This window comes from Sus scrofa, chromosome 6, assembly GCF_054392235.1.
Source record: "Sus scrofa isolate SSC_HxYL_T2T_F1_AM1 chromosome 6, Sscrofa_HxYL_maternal_Yorkshire_Landrace_v2.0, whole genome shotgun sequence".
Classification (NCBI taxonomy): Eukaryota; Metazoa; Chordata; class Mammalia; order Artiodactyla; family Suidae; genus Sus; species Sus scrofa.
In genome coordinates this window covers 6607175-6627316 of record NC_139388.1, presented here as the reverse complement: position 1 = coordinate 6627316, position 20142 = coordinate 6607175, and the positions used below count along the sequence as shown (strand labels likewise).

The following is a 20142-nucleotide window of genomic DNA, read 5'->3' as shown; positions in this document are numbered from 1 at the left end:
GGACCTGGGAATACATCCACTTGGAAAACCGTTCGGTTTGGCTTTGATAGATACCGCCAGACAGTTTTCCACGTGGTTGTAAAGAAGGCAGGAGGGGGCCTTCTGAGAACCTGACAGTGCTTTACTTTTTGACCTCATTTGCACCTTGTGAAAAATGCTGAGCTCTCTACTGAGGGTTTTTGCACACTTTCTACAGTGCCTTGTAGAATTTAAATTTAAAAATACAGAAATAAAGAGTTATCAGCTTCAGGCCCTTTGGGAGCACAGAGGGACAAATGGCCCTGCCCAGAGGAGGAGAGTAGAGGGAGAATGGAGGAGGGCTTTCTGGAGCAGACCAGGAATATTTGACCTGGGCTGGAAGGATCAACAGGAAGTAGACAGTCAGAAAATGGGCTGGGATGTGCTCACGCAAAGCCCGGAGTCAGAAGGAAGTCATGGAGTGGAGCGAGCGGGCAGCTGGGGCTTGGGAGGCCCTCGAGTTGTTTGGTGTGGCCGAAGCCCGGTCTCTGGGGAGAATCACTTGGAAAGAAACACTTGAGCCTGAGAAGCAATTTCCTTTATTCCATAAAACTGCAAAGATACTCATCAGCCGTTCCAGAAACGTCTATTTATGCCCACAATGTGTCAGGAAGTCGGGGAGGTTCTGAGGATACAGAGGTGGAAGGGACCAATTCTTGTTCTCAAGGAGCCGCCCACAGAGTGTGGCGAGGCAGCAGGTCCAGTTCTCTCCTCCTTAAGCCTCAGGAGGTCGGTTTGAGATGATCTAGTGGTGTCAGTTTCTTCTTTGATTCAAGGTCAGTTCCTCAGCCCCTGCAGTGTCAGTGACATGGCACTCCCCAGACCCCTGGCAGGAAGGATCATTCCCTTGAGTAGTTGTGAGCCAAGCATGTAACATCGCGTGAATGTTTGAAAACTTCTCCTGGTTTTCAGAATGCAATTCTGACAGTGCTGAAGGCTGCCAATTAAATGAAGATTTAGATAAAGGCTGTGTGGGAGAGGGAACATAATATTCTTAAACCTAATAATGGTTTCCTTCTGTCTTTTTGAAGCTCTCGAATAATCCTGATTGACTGGCTCTCTGCTTTGGGCATTCCCATTTACTGGACAATTTAATAACATTTAAAATGTTTGACAACCTTTATTTGGGGGCAGACATCCCCAGGGGAGCAGGCTATGAGTAAAGATATGAAGGCTGTACAGTTGAAAAGAGGAACCAGGATTTAAATAATTTTTGTTTCATATTCGGAACAAGTTCCCTGCATGCTGGATAGCAGGAGGCACAGAAAGGGTGAGAATAGGCTCTTAGATGATAATATTAATCGTGGGAAATCTGTAATGACTGCCATGCAGCCTTGTGCTAAGTGTTTTCCTTGTACCACCTCATATACTCTGACAGCCCTGAGGTGGGTGCTAACATTGTACCCATTATGCAGGTGAAGTAGCCCAACCTATGGCCATGGAGCTTAGAAGCCGTGGGGCTTGTTCTCCATCTTGTACTCATTCTGTTGGCTCTGGAGTACACGGTGTGCTGCAGGAATTGGAGGAATTCAGAAAGAAATCCTAGGCGATTTTCCTCCCTTTCCACTGCACTGGAGGTTCATCTGTTCATACACACATTCGCTCATTCATCCATTCAGCACCCTTATTGAGTGTCACCCTGTGGCAGCTGTGGTTCTAAGCACCAAGAATGCCGCAATGGACACAACCAAGTCTCTGCCTTCAGAGAGCTTTCGTTGAAGTGGGCGAAGAAAACAGCGAAGAAACTGTTCATCTTGAGTGCCGAGCAAACACCAGGTGCTGTGAAGGGTGAAGTGTACTGAGGATGCTCTTTTCCACGGGGTGGAGGTTTGAGGGGTAGGGGCCTCTGAAGAGGGGACATTGCAACTGAGACCCGCCTGTGGTAGAGGAGACAGTCTGGCAGGCAGAGAAGAGAACAAGTTCAAAGTCCCTGGGGCAGGAATACGCCTGGTTTTGATCTGGAAGTAGTGAGGTGACCATAGTGGCTGAACCAAGAATGGGAGATGAGGTCAGGAGACAGATTTGGCTATGGGAAGGCTTTGGATGTTATTTTGAGAGTGATGGGAAATGTGGGGAGAGGCCAAAGCAGTGACACTGTTAGTATGTGCAGTAGAGGAAGCCGAAAGCAGTTTAGAAGTCTGAAGAAGTTCACCTCCTCCACAGTCCGTTTTCTTGTTCGTGTATATTAATTTTACACATATTAATTCATTAAGTCCTCACAGTAACCCATGAAGTAGGCATTGCTATTGTTACTGTTATTATTATTCCTCGTTTTCCACTGGGGAAACTGGGGCCCAAAGCAGGCACGGTCACCCATGTAGGAAGCAGTGGAAATAGGATGCCTTTGGGTTAGCAGCCCCACCACTCAGGTGGTTTAAATTCCAGCTAGCACTTGGTGGGCACCTGCTGTGTACCAGAGTCTGCATGAGGCTGGAAATGCCTTGACACACCCTTTAGATCCTGGTCTGTCTCCGGGGAGAGACAGAGAATTAAGCAGAGAGTCAGGGTGCAGAATAGCAAGTGCTGGGCTAGTGGGCCGCTTGGATTTTGATTTGGGAGTGCAGAGAAAGAGTATCTGGCCCAGTAGAGGTGGGGAGGCCAAAGCTGACCTCTGAGTTGGGAGTGGACACCATGTTGAAGATGACCAAACAAAGCTGGGTTTGGGAGTGGGGAGGACTCCAAGCTGAGACACCAGTGGTTCTAAGGCATAAGGTGGGGCGAGAACAGCAGCTGGCTCAGCATGGCCAGAGGGAGGCAGGGGTCACCGGGCTGCATTTGGATGGTGACGTGTGTGTGTGTGTGTGTGTGTGTGTGTGTGTGTGTGTGTGTGTGTGTGTATGATGGTGATGAAATAGGCTAGAATAGAGGAAGACAGCTTCGCACTTGGTTGCGTTTTTTTTTTTTTTTTTTTCCCCAGTTTTTAAATAAACTTAATTATAAAGAGCTGTTTTAGGCTGACAGCAAACTTGAGTGGAAGGTATACAGATTTCACATACATTCCTTTCCCCCACATATGTACAGCCTCCCCCACTATCAAACTCCCACGGCAGAGTGGTGCATTTGTTATAATTGCTGACCTGCATGGACACATCATTATCTCTCAAAGTCCATGGTTTACATTCAGGCTCCTTCTTGGTGTTGTACATTCTCTGGGTTTGAAAAATGTATAACAACATGTACCTGTCGTTATCGTATCATCTGGACTATTTCACTACCCTAGAAATCCTCTGTGCTCTGCCTTTTCATCCGTCCTTCTTCCCCAACCCCTGATCCTTTAATTGTCTTCATAGTTTGCCTTTTCCAGAATGTCATATAATTAGAAGAACACATTTTCAGATTGGCTTCTCTCACTTAGTAATATGTATTTAAGTTTCCTCCATGTCTTTTCGTGTCTTAATAGCTCATTTCTCTTTATTGCCACATAATAATATTCTATTGTCTATATGTACCACAGTTTATTTATCCATTTACCTGCTAAAGGACCTCTTGCTTGCTTCCAAGTTTGGCAATTATGAATAAAACTGTTATAACATTTGTATGCAGGTTTTTTTATGGATATAAGTTTTCAGCTCCTTTGGAGAAATAGCAAGGAGTGCAATTGCTGGATTATATGGTATGTTTAGTTTTCTAAGAAACTGCCAAATTGCCTTCTAAAATGGCCGTACCATTTGCATTCCCATCAGCAATGAATGGGATTTCCTGTTACTCCATATCTTCATCAGTATTTGGTGTTGTTAGTTATTCGGATATCAGCCATTCTAATAGGTGAGTGGTGATATTTCAATGTTGTTTTAATTTGCATTTTCCTGATGACATAATGTTGGGCATTTTTGATATGATTGTTTGCCACCTGTATATCTTCTTTGGTGAGGTATCTGTTAATGCCTTTGGTCCATTCTCTTTTTCTTTTTTAGCTGCCCCATGGGATATGAAGTTCCCCGAGCCAGGGATCAGTTCTGAGCCACAGTTGTGACACATGCCATGGCTGTGGCAATGCTGGATGCTTTGACCCACTACCCTGGGCCACAGATCCAACCTGAATCCTGGAGCTGCAGAGATGCCACTGATCCCATTGTGCCACTGTGGGAACTCTATGGCCCATTTTAAATTGGGTTGTTTATTTTCTTATTGTTGAGGTTTAAAAGGTATTTGTATATTTTGAATCATAGTCCTTTGTCAGATATATATCTTTTGCAAATATTTTCTCCCAGTCTCTGAATTACTTTCTTATTCTTGATAGTCTCTTTTGCAGAACAAAAGTTCTCAATTTTAATGAAGCCTAGCTTATCAGTTCCTTTTTTCTTGGATCATACCTTTGCTGTTATATCTAAGAAGTTATTGCCATATTCAAGGCCATATGCATTTTTTCTCCTGGGTTATCTTCTAGGTGATTTATGATTTTGTATTTTACATTTAGGTCTGTAATCCATTTTGTGTTAATTTTTGTGGAGGATGTAAAGTCTGTGTCTAGATTTGAATTTTGCCTATGGATATTCACTTGTTCTAGCTGGATAGTCTTGGTTGAAAATACTTCTTTGTGCAGTTATATTGCTTTTGCTCCATTGTGTTGCCTTTGCTGCTTTCTCAAAGATCAGTTGACTGTATTTAAGAGGCTCTCTATTCTGTCCCAGGGATATGTTTATCTATTTGCCCACTCTTTATTACCATAGGTTTATGGTAACTCTTGAAGTTGAGTTGTACCAGTTGTCTGACTTCCTTATTTTTCAATGTTGAGGTGAGTTTTCTGGGTTTTTTTGCCTCTTCATATAAATTTTAGAATCCTTTTTTTTTGGTATATATTCAAAAATAACTTGCTAGAATTTGATTGGGATTCTGTTGACTCTTTAGATCAAGTTGGGGAGTTCCCCTCGTGGCTCAGCGGTTAACAAATCCGACTAGGAACCATGAGGTGCGGGTTTGATCCCTGCCCTTGCTCAGTGGGTTAACGATCCGGTGTTGCCGTGAGCTGTGGTGTAGGTTGCAGACACGGCTCGGATCCTGCGTTGCTGTGGCTGTGGTGTAGGCCGGCGGCTACAGCTCCGATTAGACCCCTAGCCTGGGAACCTCCATACGCCATGGGAGCAGCCCTAGAAAAGGCAAAATGACAAAATAAAATAAAAAATCATAATAATAAATAAAATAAAATAAAATAATAGATCAAGTTGGGAGGTTGACATGTTGACAATATTGAGTCTTCTTATTCATGAACATGAAGTATCTCTTTATTTAGTTCTTTGATTTCTTTTGTTTGAGTTTTGTAATTTTCTCCTATAGATTTTGTACTTATCCTGTTAGATTTATACCTAAATATTTCACTTTGGGGGGGTGCTAATATAAATAACATTATGTTTTTAATTTCAAATTTTTTCTTGTTAATTACTGGTAAATAGAAAGGTGATTGACTTTTAAGTGTGTTCACCTTGTCTACTGCAAACTTGGCATAATTACTTGTTATTTTCAGGAGTTTTGGTGATTCCTTCTGATTTTGCACAGAGACAATTACGTTATCAGCAAGCTAAGGTGGTTTTTTTTCTTCCCGATCAGTGTATCTTTTACTTCTTTTTTCTTATCTTTAGATAGGATTTAGATAGCCACTAGATAGGACTTCCCATACAGTGTTGAAAAGGAGCAGTGAGAAGGGACTTTTTTGATTTGTTCTTAATCTTAGCAGGAAAGTCTCAGCATTAAATAAGATGTTAGTGGTAGGTTATTTTGTAGATGTTCTTTATAAAATCAGGTTCCTTTCTATTTTTCAAGTGCTGGAAGTTTTTATCATGAATAGGTGTTGGAATTTGCCTAGTGCTTTTTTTTTGCATCTATCGATACAATCATATGATTTACTTCCTCAGGCTGTTTATATGATGCATTACATTAATTGATTTTTGACTATTGAACCAGCCCTGTATACCTGAAATAAATCCTGTCTTGGTTACATTTGAATACACTTATTTATTTGTGAACCTGTCTCAAGAGAGAGTATAGCTCAGTGGTTAAGAATGGAGGCAGGTTGCCCGAGTTTCAGTTACACCTCTATTGCTTACTAGGTTTCCACATTTATCAAATAATGTCTAATGGTATTGATACCAAAGGTGGATTGTGATGATTAGATTATACTTAAAGAGCTTAGACCTCACCCAGTACGTGGTGAATGAAATGATAGTTTACTGTGATTATATCTCACTTGAATGTATGCTCAGTGTGTTTTGTTTGTCTTTGCATTCACAATGCAAAACAAAGCACTGTGAAAAAATGTGTGTTTTTCCTTTTGTGTGTGTGTATGTGGTGAGGATTCTGTAATTCTACTTTGATTGTACACTTGATATGCAGATAAATTAGCAAGAAGATGCTTTTCAAGGGAGTAAATTTTCTTGGAATGCTCTGCTCATAGCTCCCAAAGCATTCTCCATTGTCTTATGTCGACTCTAACCGCCTCCTGGTCATCATCTCTGGCTAGGTCATAGTAGGGGGTCTACCAATGAAGCTGAATAGGTATTACTATCCCCATTTTTATAGAAAATTATGCTGGAATAATAAAAATCATACATAGTTACTGATGGTTCCCAAGGATTGAGAAAACTTCATCAGAGATTTACCATCACCTATGTTCAGCATCTAGATGGTGTAACTTCTCTATTTGACCCTTGTCCCACTACTTCTTTCTCACTTTTTATAGCACTGGAATCAGAATGCTATCAACCTTATAGAAATTACCTCAAAGGTAGAAACACAAATTAATGAACAGGTGTGAATAAACATTAGTTATAACAATGGAAAGATGGCCTTGGCATTGAGAAGAGAATGGCAGAAGCAGGGCTAGAGAAGCTCAGTATGCTTGCTAAGCTTATGTATTGTCTTTGTGCATTTGTGCAAAATTATTTAAAATAGCAGTGTGTAGTTCACTTCCAAGTGGAAATTGGAGCAAAAAAAAAAATGTAAAAGTATGTTACCTGAAAGGAGGGTGTATACTAACTATTGTAAACATGTAAAACTATATACATGCACACAGACTTTCATGGGAATTTTCCTTAAAGAAATGATCCCAAAGAAATAAAACACCATGTTTACAAGAGTCTACCATGGGCCAGGTAGTGGTGTTGGGCCCAGGGAATACACCAATGAGTAAGATGGACTTGGGGACTCATGAAAATATCATGACAAAAGCCTGGGAAAATCTGAATGTATAACATTAGGGCAGGCTCTTCAGTGTTGTCATTTTGAGCATGGTGATCCTTTGTGACGGGGGTTGTCCTGTGCATAAGAAGATGTCCCAAAGCATCCCTGGCCTTGATCTTCTAAATTCCAGTTGCGTCCCCCAAGCTGTGACAACCAGAAATGTCTCCAGACATTGTTAAGTATCTCCCAGTGGGGGGTGCAGTGTTGCTCCTGATCAAGAACCATTGCTTTGGGAGAATAGTTAGGAAGTTATGGAACATTCATTCAATAGAAAATGAAAACTGTAGTTGGAAGGCTTATACAGCAGCATTCAGAAGAAAAAATCATAAGTTTAAAAAGTGGAAAGTAAGATTTCATTTATTCTACAGATTGCAGTCAGCTTGGCTGAGGTTCTAGGTTCAGAGGAAGCTGTTGAGAGAAGGGAGAAGAGAAATGGTGACCTAGAAATCGCGGAAGCCAGAGAACCTCAATGAATTGAGTTTACTGGTTTGTCTAGGATGGGAGATGTAAAATAGTTAAACGTGGGGGCATGGAAAGTGGGCATCAAAAGTGAGTTAAGTCAAAGGCAGAAGAACATAGGTATATCAGGGGTGATATTTTAAGTTCAACAACCAGATATGGCGGAGGAACCACCAGTCATAGTGACTGTCTGCTGCTGTCTGCCGAAACCACCCAGTGTGGGCTTTACTGCACCTGCAAGGGTCTGGAGGGACCCACGAGGGGCCACCAGTTGGCCAGAGAAGTCAGTCCAGCCATGGTCCAAAGGGGGCACAGGGATTAATCCTGGAGCAAGGTCTGGCAAAACAGAAATGGTCAGAGGCCAGGGAGAAGTGGAAGAAATAAGAAGGCCTAGGACCCAGGAGAAAAATCTGCTGGAGGGTTGAGTTATATTTAATCCCATTCGCTGCATACCTGGAACAAAAGACACCAGAGCGGTTTCAGACATAAATTATGTGTACACGTGAACAAAGACAGAAAGGGAGCACAGAAAAATGAATATAGTTTGATTTGTAGGGCTTTCAGCATCCTGGGTGATTTTTTTTTTCCTTCCTTTATTTAGAGGTCTGTTGATGCTGCTGCAGTTTTGTTCAAGCAATAAAAGGCGAATATATGTGGATGTTAACAAATAAGAGAAAAAGCCTTTGGAAGGATGTAACTGGTTAGAATTTAATATTCATTAGTTTTAAAAAATCTATTAAGTTCACTGAGGAAGTCATAAAAACAAACCAAATGCCCACCGTCTTCTTCCTTCCCAGGAACATGACAGTGGCCCCTTCAAAGCAGGCCTGAAAGAAGGACGGGGCTGAGTGTGTGATGACTACCTGGGGGCCAGTGTGGTGCTTTATGCTGGAGGGATACAGCTGTTCCTTTCCTTTGCATCCTTTCATCCCCCTCCAGCATCAGCTCATTGTTCGTGCTGACTCAGTGAGGTTGGCATCAAGCTCTCCCTGCCCTTGTTGTCGCGAGCGATAGTCCTGAGGACACACGCTTCATCCATTGCAACAGATTAGCTCTGGTCACAGCCTAATTACGTGAAGTGCAGCCAAACCCCTTATTTATGCCTTTCTGGGGATGGGCAGGAACAGATAGGAATGGGTAATTGAGGGACATTAAAAAAAAAGGACTAAAATATTGCTTGTCATGCTTTAATATGAGCACTATTAATGATGCAATATTGTAAGCGTTGAGTAAAGAGGTTACTGCCAGCTCATTCATGCCAGGCAGCCAGCAGACTCTTCTTCCCAAGTGGGGGATTAGTGCAGTACCTCCTTGGTGAAAGCCGAGCTATCAGCAATAGCACCTTGTAGAAGGTACAGCCTGTCTGGTTGCTTCAGGCAACCATACAACTCCATAAAGGATGCTAAATGCATATAGGAAGCTCTGTGCCTCAAGGCTAGTTAGCAGCAAATATGTGGGCACATCTCCCTTTTATTCCTTCAGAAATGAATGCGGTTTATAGGAACCTGGCTTATTATTAATAGAGAACCCAAAGTATTGGGGAAAACCTCTATTAGGAAATATTGAGCTAGCAGAACTCAGGTATTCACACATATGTGTGCATCTTCTGAGAATATGTAATGGAGATAATTTAGGCAAAACTAATGTATGCTCTTCAATTAGGGGACTCATTAAGTCTGCACTGTCCAGTGCAGTAGCATCTAGCCACATGTGACTCCATTTTAATTTTAATTAATCAAATGAAAGGAAATGAAAAGTTAACAATTCAGTCCCTCAGCCTCGCAAGGCGCATTTCAAGTGCTCAATAGCCTCCAGTGGCCAGTAGCTCCCAGACTGTATACATAATGCAGATTCAGAACACCTCCATTATCACAGGGAATCTGCTGGGTGGTCCTGGGTTAGACTCATGATGGGGTACCCATATAATGAACCACCCTGCCTATTCTTAGAAGAACTAGGCAAATATGGACATTCTGACATGAAAAGGTTTGTGTTGTGCATTGCATGTAAACAAGTTACAAAACTTTATGATATTTTATTTTAAAAGACAAGTGCCTGTTGGCCATCTGCATATCTTCCTTGGAGAAATGTCTACTCAGGTCTTTTGCCCATTTTTCAATTGGGTTGTTGGCTTTTTCGCTTGAGTTGTGTAAGTTGTTTGTATATTTTAGAGATTAGTTGCATCACCTAGAACACTGTAAACCAGCTATAAAGGAAAAATAAAATAAAAATCATTATAAAAAAAAACCAAAGCAATAAAAAAAAGAGAAAACAAAAAACACAAAAAAGCCCCCCCCCAACCCAAATGCCTATGGAGTTCCTGTCATGGCACAACAGAAATGAATCTGACTAACATCCATGAGGATGCAGGTTCAATGCCTGGCCTCACTCAGTGGGTTAAGGATCTGGCATTGCTGTGAGCTGTGGTGTAGGTCACAGACGCGGCTCAGATCTGCCGTTGCTGTGGCTGTGGTGTAGGCCAGCAGCTACAGCTCTGATTTAACCCTTAGCCTGAGAACTTCCATGTGCCAAACATGCAGCCCTAAAAAGAAAAAAAAAAAAAAAATCTATGCACGCATATACATATACTTTTTTTGTGTTAGTGTAGGAAAAAGATTGTATGAATACTCACTAAATAAATCATTCATATTTATTGTCTTGAGAAGGAGGGCATAGAGCTTTGCTTTTTATTTTCTACACTTATGTATTATCTGAATGTATTTCAATGAGAATGCATTACTTTTGTACTTAAAGAAAGATTAATTTGAGGAGAGCACGTGAAGACAATTTAGAAACATAAATACAGTGGTTTCTCTCTTTGGGGCTTTTATTGGTTAAAGCCTGGTTAATGAGGCCAGCTAAGTGGGGTTGACCAGATGGCTTGTTAGGAAGGAGCATTGTGGGAGAAAAGGGGGCTGGTTGAGAGCAAACCCATCCCTGCTGTTATCAAGACACACCCACATGCATGCCCTCCTTGTCTTGAATGTTCTATTCTGGCAGGGAGAGAAATGCACTTTCTAATCAATTCTAAGGACCTTTTACTATTAATCTTTGGGGGAGTCAATAGAAGCCTCTACTCTGAGACGAGGCAGAAATATACTGGGCTTAAATGTCACATAGCACCTGGAAGGTATATTCAACCATGGATACATGTTGGTTGGGGAGGGCTTCTCTCCCACGTAGGAGGGCAGTGAAAGACGTCGTCCATGCTGGTGTAAAAGTATTGAAATTGTGTGCAGGGGCCTGTGAGGTGCCCTTGTTAACTTCCTGGCATAAGGAATTTACCTCCTCACCTCACTGCTAGTTTATGCACAATATGGGTAAATCATATGTGTCATGTGGATAACGCACAGGATTGGAGGAGGAATACTTTCTTCTTTCCTTTAGAAAAGCATCTCTGCTCTCCTCCCTCACAGGCTCCCCACTCTGGGGTTTGAGTTTTGCAAACTCTGAAGGCAATTCTGGATCCCCTTCCTTCTGCTCCTGTAGCTATGGGTCACTGGGCAGAGTTCTTTGACCTTTGAAATTCAGTCTCATTTTGGGGAAAATAGAGTATTATTACTGGCCCTTATCTCATAGGGTGGTTGCTCAAAGTCAAAGGGAGAATTTAGGGTGAGTGCTCGACGCCTGGTAAGGACTACAAAATGTTAGCTTCCGCTGACGTTAGTATTACTTCTTTGCTGAGCAGCACTGCAAAGCAATTTGCTCTATTTGTTCTTCTTGTGGATGTGTCTCTCCTCCCCAAATGGAAGGGATGGGTGTCCTGCCACACCTCTTTCTCTCTCTCCGAGTCCCTGGCAATGTCCTGTATGGGCTGATTGGTTTGCAGTCATGCCAAGTGCCTGGTCCCTGAGTGAGAGCTCAGCACTGCCCAGTGGAGTCTACTGGCCAACGAACACAGTGAAGTCCCGGGGTCCTGTCAACACACTAGGCTGGCAAAAGAAGTCAGCCAGAACTTTGAAGTGTAACTTCCTGAGGGAGAAGCCTGGATGTCATTCCATTATGATGGCAGGGAAAAAGCACCACCCCCCCTCCTTTTTTTTTTTTTTTTTTTTATGTGTCCTTAAAGCAGCCTCGCTTTCTATGTGTGATTTTTTTTAGTTTTTTTCAAAGAGAAGGGAAGTGTTGTTAATCTCTGATTATTGGCCATGCTTACAATTTCCTGCTTATTTTGTGAAAAATGAGGATTTACTTTTGCCTAGTGAGAGATTTTATATGAAACCATAACGTATTTTTCAGGTTAGTATGGTACAGAAACTAGGCTAAAGCATTTTACACACCTACATGTATGTATCTGCATGTATAAATATGTATATACATGTAGGTATATATGTCTGCACACTCATGCACACAGATTTTGATCTTCATTATTTGAGGATTCTTTATTTGTGAATTTGCCAGCACACTAAAATGTACTTGTAACTCCCAAGCCAGTACTCGCAGCACTTTTGTTGTTGGCAGACATACAGAGAGCAGTGAAAAGTGTGAGTTGTCCAACATGCATGTTCCTCATGTCAAAAGGTGACACTTTGCCTTCTTTTGGCTTTCATGTTGCAGGCAAATGTCCTTTTTGTGGGATTTAGCACCGGTTTTCTTTTTTGCATTTTTATGCTTCTTGGCGTCAATTCTGCTGTTTAAAATGGCCCACACCTATGACATTGAAGCATTGTCTAGTGTCCCCAGGTGCAGGAGGCTGTGATGTCCCTAATGGACAAGTGTGTGTGTTCAGTGAGCTTCATTCAGGCATGAGTCACAATACTGTTGGCTGTGAGTTCGGTGTTAATGAGTCAATAATATATGCTAAGTAAGATGTCTTTAAACAGAAACACACATGAAACATGGTGAAATATTGATTGATTGACAGAAATGTTCTGACCAGAGGCTTACAGGAACCTAACCCTATGTTTCCACCAGGAGCATTGGTTCGCTGTTTGCTACTTCACTCTTCACGGTGACTTTATAGAACATGGCTACCATATCTAGCGTATATATACATCTCCTTAAATCCTCCAAGGCTGTATAAGAAGGAATAGACTATGGTGCTTCAGTTCCTGGACTCTGGCCTATAGCCAATGTACCCCTGGTTTTGCCAGGCCCTGTAGCTACTAGAGAACCTGCTCAGGGAAGTTGGGGTATATTTCTCCTTAGGTGTCTTTCCATCTGTCCAAGCCCCTGCAGTCAGCTACATACTTAGAGGAATGGATGGCTCATCATTTATTGTACCAGTTATTGCCACAGGCAAAGCCATTTTGTGTACATTAAAGAACAGAGCCATTTTAGTAAGCCGGCCAATCTCCCCTTCAAAGATAAGGTCCATGGATCATGGCACAGCACAGCCATAACCAGTCCTTCCTCTCAGACGGATGAATGACCACACACCGTGTATTGCTTCTAGAAGGAGAACTAAACTGAAAGACAGGGTGTATTCCTTGAGCTAACCTCCCACCCTCTGTGGGGCAGGCACTGGGCTGTGGGGACAGTACAGGGATGGGAATCTGAGCTCTATTGCATAGCAGCAACAACAGTAGCTTTTTTTTTTTTTTTAATACTGTTTATCCTAGGAACTATGGTAAGTTAAGCATGTGGGTTATCTTTGATCACTTGTGTGCTAATCACAACAAGATGATGATGGTTCTATTAATACCATCACTTTGCAAATGAGAATACTGAAGCTTAGGAAGGATAAATCATGTGTCCAAGATCATATGAATGGAATCTGGTGAATCCAAAGTTGAAATTAGGTTGTTTAACCCAAACCAGCCTGCCTGACCACCACCCCAATGGTGCTATTCCACATCCTTGACAATTAGGGACTTTGTCAGTGTGGGTGATGACGACAACAGAGACCGAATACAAAATGCATTGTGCAGGTCCTGCCACTGAGTTGAGTTCAGTAAGGGATCCTAGTCCCCCCGTTATACATGTCTCCCCCTTCTGCCCCCAACTCTGAGCATTCTAGCATTTCTCTCAAAACTGACAAAGGATTTAGCTGCCCCTTTGGGGAGGGGATGGTTTGATTTGTGTGTTTACAAGTGATTTTACACCAACTTATTCACATTGTCTCACCTACTAGCAGCAGAAACAAAAGACACAGGCGTTGGAACTTAGGAGATCAGGCTTTCGTCACTGCCTTAGCTAGAACTGCATATAGCAGAAAGCTTATATGTTCATACTCTATTCGGGGAGATGATTCCAAAGAGAGCAAGAGTGGAGGAGAAGGGAAGGCAAGCAGGAGTCATGTAAGGACATGCCGTTGAGCTGAACACCTCTGATGGCAGCTGACTAATAGGTTTGCAGGACTCTGCCCCCGAGAAACCTATCTCCTGTTGTGGGGCAGGGCAAGGAGGAGGCATTTATCTACATACTTCCATCTGTCATTGGCCCAGCATTGGCTCCAAAGGTCTTTCCTTCCCTTGTAGCTTTGGGTTGTGTATGCTATGATGGAGCTCCTCTGTAGAGTTTAGAAGAAAGCCCTAGGGCAGGAGATGAGAGACCCATAGGCCAGACAGGAGCTGTCACACTGCCCCTACCTGAAGTTGGCCAGAATTGCCCACAGCTGGAACGAGGCACAAGTGAGGCGGGGAGGCTGCAATTCGTATGGAGGTATGGAGTCTGAGACAGGCATGAAACCGCAGTCACCATCACACCCCAGTCCACGCCCTGCAGCTTATTCCTGCTCTCCACGTCCCTGAGCTTTTCTGTACCTCTGCCCTGCCGCAGCAGGCATTCACGGCTGTGTTGTTAGGGAGCCTTTTCAATCTTTTTATGCTCTGCTTTCAAAGCTGTCTCAAAATGAGATAAGTTAAAGCCTAATACAGTTTTTCAGAAACACCTGTATTTGTCTGGCTGACCCAATATTAACACAGGTTCTCGTCTCGACTTGAATGTTACTCCATCTATTGCTACACCTTTAGCAGGGCTGCACTCTGAGTCTTTAGAGCTCATCTGTGCACCTGATGGCATGAATACCAAGTAGGTCATGCAGATTGGCTCATACCCACAGGGGAGACGGGGCCCTGACTACCCAGTGAGTTTATGAAGACTCCCAAGAGGCAGCATACAGATCTTGGGTTTGTTGCCCCTCTGTTACAGCTCCACTCAATCCTGGCATCTAAGACTTGGGTTGTTCCCTCTGTCCCATGAGCCCTGATCACAAGGTGAACAATGATCTCCAGGCTGGGAAAGCAGGGTTGACAAGAACTGCCAACCCCAGAGAGGTGTCAGAGCCACTGATAGCGAAAGGCCTCCTAGGATGCATTGCCAAGTCTATTATTGGTTCTAGTGGACTTGACTTGACTCTATAAAGGACAAAAGAAGTTGACAGTGAAGTGCTAAGGGCACAGGGGACATAGTTCTTACCCTAAATCCACAGCCCAGAGCCAGTCCTTTGGGCAGGGCTTTTACGTTAAGCAGGAGTCTGGACTATGTACTTCAGTTTGACTTAGGATGGTTTGTATGAAAAATGAAGCGATTTGGGGACCCTACCTCTGGCCTAAAGATTCAGAATTCCTCATGCTGGGGCCCAGTCCCCTGTATTTTCACAAGCTTTCTGAGTGATTCTGGTACACACTAAAGTTTGAGAACTACTGCCCTGAGTTTCATCAGCAATTCTGCCTCCCTGGCATGCTTTAAGCTGTGTCATGGTCCAGCTCAGCATCTGGGAGAGAATGGGGAAAGCCAAGGCATGGCCATGCCGGAGGGTCTACAAGCACTTGCTTTGCTGTCAGACCTGTGCCTCTCTGGACTATTAGCAAGTTCCAGAATTTCTATAGATATGAGTTTCCCCCTGTGAAAAGTGGAGATGAAGACAGTGCCTATTATTATCTTAGGGGGTTACAGGATTAAATGAGAGGGTGCCCACTATGTGCCCAGCACAGTGGTATCCTGTTAATTGTTCTCATAACCATCACATCAAAGGGGGTGCATCAGCTGGACCCATAGACTGTGGATGAGCCTTAAATCAGCAAAGCCCAAGACTCACTTACTCACTTTTAGAGCTTCCTGGGGCTCAGGCATGAGCAGTATTTCCCAAGGGTGTGGCAGGAAATCCACAGTAGGCCACAGTAGACCACTGGACAGATCCAAGAAGGATTCTCTTAGATGCCCAGTGTAGCGCCATCAGACCCTGCCCTGGCCTTTCAAGCCAAGTAGATCACGTTGCCCTATCAAAGCTCCTGAGAAATGGATACAGGTACGATATATCTTATCTACAACCACATTAATAAAATCTACAGGGAAAATAGTGGGTCTTTTAGGACTTACCCCAGTGAGCCTTTTATTTTAAGTGACACATTCTAGTACTAGGGTAATTGTAATTCTGATAACATTACTTGTAATACTGTCTTCAGTCCTTGGAATTAATTTGACTGGAAAAATTCCAGAAGGACTTAAATGTTTCTCATTAAAAGCATTATAGATAACTTATTCGACATTGTAACTAATTGTAATATCACCCAATGTAAAGCCACCCAATTAAGATGCTGTTTCTTCTCTTGTGATTAGTTGGCAAACCTTTTCCATATGAGTATGCCCTCTAGAATCTAGACCAATTAAGCATATATAATTGGGCTGAACCATTTGCTCCCCCATCATCACTCTCTCTAGTGAGATATACCCCAGCTGGGTCGGTAGGCTTGCAAAGACAAATGTCTCGAACTCTAGTTAGGGAGTTGACAAATGGATCTCTATAAACAGCTTATGTGCTAAATATTTCTCCTGGCCCCTTTGGCAGAGATGTATTCTCTTTTCTCAGCGTGGAGAATTTCATGCAGTTTGTACATTTTCCCTTTAAAAAATAAAGAGAAGCCATTACATGCCCTTCATTCTTGACCTACCTTAAGGAGCACATACAGATAGGAAAGCAGCCCCTGTTGCGTATTTGCTACCTATAGTGCGGTTTGAGGTCCTGCCTGGGATTCTTGAGTCACTGAGTGTGTGGGCTTCTGGCTTCACTGCACACTCCCTGTGCCTGGGAATTTATTGAGGAGGTTTAATAAAGCAAAGCAGGGATTTACCAGCTGCCACCAAAGTATTTGACCTCATGCTGAATTACAAATTCTCCCCTAATCAGAACATTTGAAAGTCCTCTAGAGGGATCAGGAAATAACCTGAAGTTTTTGTAAGAGACTTAGAACAAGGGCTGCTGTGGCCTGGCATTAAAAGGAAACAACCTAGAGCTGTTTCCTTCCTTTTCCTCCTCCACTTTCCCCCAGTGGATTCTCCTTCAGGAGCATATGAGTGAGAAATGAGAAAAAAAAAATCACTTGAGACCAAAGCAAAAGCAACTCTGGATTCAATGCAAAGTTCCCATCTCCAAGGAAGTATGAGTTCAAAGGTTGTGTGACCATGTGCTGTCCAGGTTTGCTGTACCTGGTGCAACCTGGCAGATGTACAGAGGGCTGGCCGGTAAAGGACAGATGGGCTGTAATTAGGGGATGAGCTTTCAGTAGATTCTCAGAATAGGCCAGACGTTTGCAGTATTCAGAGTATATAGACTGGCACATAATTTGGAGTAGTTGGGTAGGAATCTTAAAGACACATCCATGGATTTCCCTTTAATAAATCATCTCCTTCAGTAGTCATTTTTCATCAACAGGCAATTCAGTAAAAGTTAGAATTGAGCATAATGTTGCATATCATTTTGGAACATCTGGTCCTAATATGTAGTAACAGCTGTTTAGTACCTGAGATATAAACAAAACATTTTTCCCATGGCTGCCACTCTTCATCCTCCTGGAGGCGCAGTATCATTGAGGTAGGTCTGCTTCTCAGTGTCTCTGATCACGGATAATAGCAATGGTAACAATATCAATAATGCAATGATGATTATCATGTATTGTTTTACTGTGTGCCAGGCACTGTGCAAGCATGTCTCATATACGATCTCATTAAATCTTTGCATCAGCCTTTTGTAAGCATTTTGATGAATTAAAAAAGAAAGTCATAAAGCCAGAGGTTGCCTCTGGTCAAAGTTGAACCCAAGTCTGTCCAATGCCAGAGCTAATGCTCTTTTACCATTATAATAAATTTCTCCAAAGTAAATGAGAAAAGAACACAACTGTATAAGTCTTAAAAGACAAAGACAGCAGAAGGGAACTCAGAAGGATTTTTTATGGTCTCGTTAAAAACTAAGATTGATTTTTTCCTACTATAGTGTATTTTACACACTGTCACCAGGTGGCGGTATTGTACCTTGGTCACATGAGCCAATCAACAAGCCCTGTTTTTTTCCTAATATTCAAGATGGTAACTTCCTGAGCAAAACCACATTTATGAATCTGGCTTTACAAATATTAAATAAAAACTTTTAAAATCAAATTTTAAAGAAAAGACTATACACCCGATATCAAAACAGATAAATCTTTAAAGCAAACTTCATAAAAATAGTTTAAGATCTGTAAGTGTGTTTTGTATTACTAACCCTTGTTACACAAATAGCATACTCTACCCATAATCTTCTACTCAGACCCTGATAAAAATGCTAATCTTTATGAGCCCAACTGAAATCTGAATACCCAAGCTTCTCCAGAACTTAATTTCTTAGATCTACATTCAGGTTTCGAAAGGCGTTAGTTTTTTGCCTTCAGGGTTTCCTTAGGGCTTCTTTTCCATTCATGACTCATTACTTTGTACAAGAGGAGATATGTATACTCTTCTTGTACAAGCAGATGTCCAAAAGTAAGGGAAAGTTTTATGCCTGAGAAAGCCCCCTTCCTGTGAGCCTCATTTCCATCATGCCTCACTGAAGAAGGAAGGACTTCTCCCGAGGACTTCCTGCTCCCCGACACCCCAGCCTTGCCCTGCCCTGCCTTGCCACCTGTTTTGGAAAAAATGTCTTCACTTCCCAGGGATCCTTCCTATCTTCTCTTATCTACTCTCCCCCTTGCTTGTCAGTGCTTAAGTTAATAACTAACACTGAAGTGGGCAGATCTGGGTTGAAATCCTAACTACAAATTTCTAATTACAAAATACTTATTCTCTGAAGTGTTAGTTTTCTCATCTGCAAAACAGGAATTAAATAGGACTAATAACCATACCCCTTGGGGTAAGGATCCCCTGAGGTAGTGTGTGTGAGCCATTTGGCAGAATCCCATACTCATCATTAACCTCAATAAATGGTAGCTGATATATTGCATGGTTGACTCATAATCCATTTCTCTATTGTATGTTTCTCTAAACTCCCTTTTATACACCACCTTAACTCATCATATCGGAATGCTATGATTAGTCGCTAAGTCAGTTCTAGTCCCTTCCTAACCACCCTGTTTCTGTCACTGATAATATTGTTCTTGAAATCACTCAAAGTCAGAATGCCCAGTATCATTCTTGACTCTTTTGACCCTCAGTTGGTCCCCAGTCCCTTTGCCCATGTTGTCCCGCTCACTTTCCTACCCATACCTCTGAGTAATCAGCCACTGACTCGCAGCATTTCCTCTTTTATCTGCCTTGTGGGATGTTCATAAACTGTGGCTCTATTCTCCCTGAAATAGTCCTTCCACTCAATTTACTGATTTGCTGTTTTCCATAGACATCATTGCCACTGGCTTGGTACGTAGGGGTATTAAGTTTCACTTAAGAAAGGAAACATTTGTACTTCTGTATCCTCTCTCATTGCCCAGTAAAGCACCTGGCCCTGAGTAGGAATTTGGTAGGTGGCTATGAATGATTATTTTTCTCTTCCTGTTGTTCCTCCTCACAGACACTTGCCCCTTTTTTCTGGTCTTTATTCAACCATTCATTCAACAGATACTCTCCAATCTTCATGTTCAGGCAAAGGGCTGAGAATAACGTAACAGTTCTCTCTGGTAGCTTACCAGCAAGAAAGAAGTGTCTTCAAAGAAACAACCTAGGCAATTAAAATTTTCAGTGCAGCAAGTATTTCCTGAGCACTGACTATAACCCAGGCACTTCACTGGACTCTGGGTTTTCAGTGGTGGACAAAATAGATACAACCCTGGTGGAACTCACAGCCTAGCAGGGAAGATGGTATTAGATAAGTAATTCCAGGAGCCAGGAACATCACAAAGGGGAGAATGAAATAGCGCAATGAAGAGTTTTTTATCCTGAGTTGGAAATCTCTCCTTGAAGAAATCGTATTAAACTTGGAGTTGAAACGTTACCTGTAACAGAGCTATGTCTGGTGCATGTGGGACCGGAAGAAGTGTTCGTGTTAAAGTAGATTGAGGGAGGTTTCGCAGAGATGACGCCACCGCATGGGTTCTTGATGTGTGCACAGAAGCTCACTATTCAGTCTGGGGAGCCTTAGTGACAGAGGCAGCTGGGTGGACAGCAACTCCACATCTTCTCAAATGGAGAGACCCTTTAAGTTCTGCCCACGTCTGGCGGTGTTCTCTTTCATGCATCTCTACTAAATGGGTTGGTTTAGTGTGTTAATACAATCTACAAAATAAAAGTGGTTTTCCTCTTCAGACCTTTGAAAGGTATACCCAGGGCTACAGGAGGGAGAGCAGAGCTGCTTCTGTTTGTATTTTT

General features: G+C 42.5%; 1 protein-coding gene across 30 annotated transcripts in view; it reads left to right on the top strand.

Annotated features, from left to right (window-relative positions):
- Nucleotides 1-20142, top strand: part of CDH13 (cadherin 13) — a 1446594-nt gene that overhangs the window by 447672 nt on the left and 978780 nt on the right.